This window comes from Anopheles merus, chromosome 3R, assembly GCF_017562075.2.
Source record: "Anopheles merus strain MAF chromosome 3R, AmerM5.1, whole genome shotgun sequence".
Classification (NCBI taxonomy): domain Eukaryota; kingdom Metazoa; phylum Arthropoda; class Insecta; order Diptera; family Culicidae; genus Anopheles; species Anopheles merus.
The window spans coordinates 25,912,157-25,916,733 of NC_054084.1; the positions used below are offsets into that span (position 1 = coordinate 25,912,157).

At 42.9% G+C, this 4,577-nt stretch overlaps 1 non-coding gene across 1 annotated transcript; it reads right to left on the bottom strand.

Annotated features, from left to right (window-relative positions):
- Positions 1-2,165: 2,165 nt before the first annotated feature.
- Positions 2,166-2,238, bottom strand: Trnaa-agc. Its single transcript has one exon. It is a non-coding gene; the product is annotated as a tRNA-Ala (tRNA).
- Between the last annotated feature and the right edge of the window lie 2,339 nt (positions 2,239-4,577).

The window sequence follows — 4,577 nt, forward strand, 5'->3', positions numbered from 1 at the left end:
CCATATCGCTTCCTTCTCTCCCCATAGCGTGCACCGAACCCGACCACCAAGCGCCCATTATCCAGCGAACGCACAAGACTTTTCGACCGCGTGGCCATTGCACTCCGCGGAAAATCGGTGACCACACTCGGCGCAAAGTACGCTGCACCATTTTCCCGACCTATCTCGGTCGCTTTAAATCCATTCGACAAGCCTAATCGGTAACCAATACCGCCACTCGTTACCGTCCACTTCCGGATGGTGTCGTGCAAAACTGGGAACTTTGGTGACTGTCGGAGTCGTTGAACAAAAACCAAAATAAAAAAAAAGAATCGAAAGCTAACCGACCAGATAGCAGCCCCGTTGATACTACTGCAATTTGCAATTCGCAGTGCAGCAGCAGGTATAAAGCTGGCCCACCTATCAACCGGGTAAAGCTCCGAAAATCAGAGCACTTGTAGCGGCACAAATAGGGAAGCAGGACACTCACACACTGGCAGAGCGCAGCAATAGCAAAAAAAAACTGCCTGCGCTTCCGGTTTTGCACCGAGAATGTACCGTGTTTCGATATCATCGTACATTATTTCCGGGCACAAATGTTCGCTCCTCGGTTCGTGGGCAAACATTTGGCGTGCCAAAAAGGGGGAGAGAGAGAGAGAAGGGACGTTTTGGAACTGCAAAACTGGTGGAATCAAAAGCGATCTGCATGTACGGGTTTCGCCTTCGTCGACCACAACCTGGGGCGGCCAGCCCCGGTAGCTCCGGTGTGACCGGATAATGGTCAGTTCCAATTTTGGGGTTTTGGGGACAGGTATTTTTCAATTTGTATGTACACTGTGGTTTTTCTGGGCTCGCTGCTCGCTACCATTCTGAGCCGATTTGCTTCCGTGTGTGTGTGTGGCAGCCACCGCTCCATTTGGCCCCTCTTCCCTCCTTGTATCTGGCACCCCTTCACCGGGAGTTAAGGAAAGGTTAGTGCACTGCGAACAGGCGTTTCCATTATTGGGCCAGGCTTTCAGCCAGCCACCGGGCAAATGTATCTCTGCGGTTTTTTGTCCACTCCACCCAACCCGTACCAAAGCTCCACTTTGTGTCGAAAAAGCCATTCCGACTGATCTTTGCGTGTGGTTCGTGTGGAACAAAATGGTTGCAAATGGTTATCTGCTGGTCGGTTAACGAAAAAAACCCACACACGCACAAACGCATGGACGAAATCCACCTGAAACCCGAATTGCATACGGAATAATCGTGGCAGGAATTTTGTCCGTGCTCTCCACAAAACTAAAGACTATTTTCGATTGTCGTCACTATAGCACCATCCGCTTGGGTGATGATATTGTTTTTAAGCTCAAGCACCTTGTGTGCGATAAAATGAAAAACTAGCTTCGGTCCAATTTTACAATGCGTTTTTGTTGTGGAAAGTGTTAATTGCTCTTTTGGGAGTGTAGAGGAGAGTATTCAACTGCTGGTGGAGAAGTATCTTTGATAAAGCCATTGCAATAATCGTTTTGGGAATGGTTTATCTTCGTTTTTGTCTGTTTGTCCATTATATGGAGTTTTATTTCTCGGGGGTAATTTACATTCCCTATGAGATTCTATTTAGACCACTAAGATTATCAACCAAGTAAACTACATTGCTTGTTGGCACGATATCGACCACATGCGTGATGCGTATGTGACAAAAAACAATATTAGTTACAAACATGAAGCTATCTTAACACCTTGATTAACTATCCGAAATAAACACTGTCAGTCTAATACGTTTGTTACACGATTACAGTGCAAAAATGTGTATATGTTTGGTTTTTATTGATTAAATTAATTAAAAGCTGCAGTCAGGTTATCAGCAATATTTTTATTTCCAAAATTAGTGTCATGTATTATATCTCAATAAGTTTTGAAATATTTAAAATATGTCTTATCATTAAAAAGCACTGGTAATCATTACTTTAAACTTTCAATAAGTGGTCTTTCTAATTTTAATGTCATATTTTTACGTTTATCTTTGATTTGAGCAGTATTTTTTTTTTGGCTTTGCAGATGAAATCACTCAACAGCGTTTCATCTTATGTTTAAGAAGTAGTAAGTTTTTTTGTATCCATTCGTTGTTTATCAAAAAACGCGAATATTTGTATGAAAGCCTTTGTCGTGAGCAAAAATGTTAACAGTAATAAAATAAACACTCTTGGAGATGCCGGGTATCGATCCCGGTACCTCTCACATGCTAAGCGAGCGCTCTACCATCTGAGCTACACCCCCGTGGTCGAAAACAGAGCGCTATTTTAGCATTCCATTCGTTGTTTCTGTACGGTGAACCGGTTAAATGTTCCGTAAAGTGATGTGAAGTGTAAAAAATAACAGTAATAACTAAGCAAAATGATGCGTTTTATAGAGATCCATAAATTTAGATTATACAGATGGCGCATCAGAATCATCGAAAGAGACAAAACGATTAGATTTTCAACAACTAGCTTTCTTAAATTAGGGCCTGTTAAAAATAAGTTCAAAAATGCGTACTGAAGGCTCCAGCAGGGTCAAGTTGCTGAGCTAAGCGGCAACAAGACGCTATTGCAAACCGAAGTTATTTGCGAATTAGATTACGAAAAGGCAAGCTTTATTTTAAAACTGCTCGGTCAAACACCTTGATGGGAATGGATTTTTACTTACGTAGCAGCATAAGTGATATCAAATAATTTACGAAAATAACGTATCAGTGCATCACTAGAAATAGAAGGGTGGTTGCAAATGTTGTTGAAGCGTACGCATGTAAAGCATGTTTTGGACAATTTGTGGAATATTCGATACATTTTTATATTGCGTGTAAAACTTCCTCTTTTTATTTCAAATATTATTTTGTTGAGCTATGTTTAATCCACAATACAAGAAATTTCCAAAAGTAATAAAGTTTTAACGGTAACTTTTTTATGATTGTTTTTTGAAGAAAGTTTTTTTGGACAATACTCTTAAAAGTAAAACAAAACCACTTCCTCCGTCTACCCCGAAAACACTGCTTCTCCTATCTTGATCGAGCATGATCAAAGCACAAAACAATTTGCAACGAATATCTCTAGAGCAATCTGCAGCAAGCAAGTCCCAGCGCTTGAATAAAATAACATTCTCATATGCTCAAACCCGCACCTCTCATTCCACACGTTGAGTCCAACTCTGCTCGGAGGAATCTTCACGTCCCTTGGAGAAATATTTTTCGCATTGAAATGCTAATTCTTCACTCCATGCTGCACAATTTAGATCAACCGGCACATGGCAAGGCTGGCACAAGCTCGGCTCCATGTGCCTTTTTCCCATTTCGCCCTTCCTCACCACACACACACACACACACACACACGGTCGGGACGAACGGTTCGGTTAGAAATATTTTCGGAATGTTTTGAAATGGATATTTAATTTCCATCCATGTATGATTTGCTCGTGCCTTTTTTTTTCTGCAACCCCCTGCTACCTCGACTTCGAACGGAAAAGATGTCTCACGGATAAGCCAACCAGCAGTTCGTATTCCTCCACCGTTGCTATCTGCCTATCCCTCCCGGCAGTGCTGAGGCGGAAGGGCAATAAAATCTGACACTACTGCTTGCCGACCGCTTGCCCCACGTAGAGCCAGCTTTCGTCGGGGGCCGCAGACAGATTGTATGCCGCAGCAAATATCGCCACCGTGATGGGTTCCCGCGCTTCATCCCGCTCGGTGCCTAATCTCGAATCGCCAAAATGCATTCCACACATCACAAATGTGGAGAAAAACGGGAAACGAAAAGATCCCCCCAGGAGAGCTTCCGCTCGGGACGGAGAGGGTATATTGCTCCCCAACTAAGGGAGAAAAATGGTACTAGACGGATGCTGGCGCTGAATGCCGAACAGCGGGTAGAGTACAAACCAGTGGAAAATCTGCATACATATATGTTCGGAAAGCCGAACAAGCAACAGACAGTTGGCAACATGAAGGGATGGAAGAGTGTGTGCGGTCTAAAAATGAAATGAAAAACGAACCCACACAAAAAAGGAAAATCAAAACTACCCAAGAAACCCTCCTGAAACACGGTACGAAGCGCGGTACCGACGACGATATGCGAATAAATAAATGCCTTTTTGCATTTCACCATACATCTTTTTATTGGTTTGCTCGTGTGTGAAAGGCTCCCCGTGACCGTGCTCCAGGGGCAATGATCGCGCGAGGAAAGCCTCCGGGGCTAGCGGGCATAGGGATGGTGGCAATTTTTATCGCTGCCCAAGATTTTTATGGTTTTTCATATGAATATTTAAGTTGCTCCTTTCGTCACATTCCACGCCACGTGTGTGGCAATGGAGGGGGAAGAAGGAGAGAGAGATAAAGATAGAGAGAGAGAGAGAGAGAGAGAGAGAGTTTTATATCTTTCCCGCAGTCGTATGCGGTACATGTTTTTTTTTGTGCTCTCTTTTTGATAGTTAATCTTTTGCCTCACTGCATCAGAAAAGCGTATGGTGCAGAATTTAAAATTATCTTGATAATATATTTATAAAGTTTCTAAACAAACTTTTGCTTTTACCGGCAAACGAGCTTTCGCTGTAAACGCTGTTCACATAAATACGGTTATCTGGTCGGATCG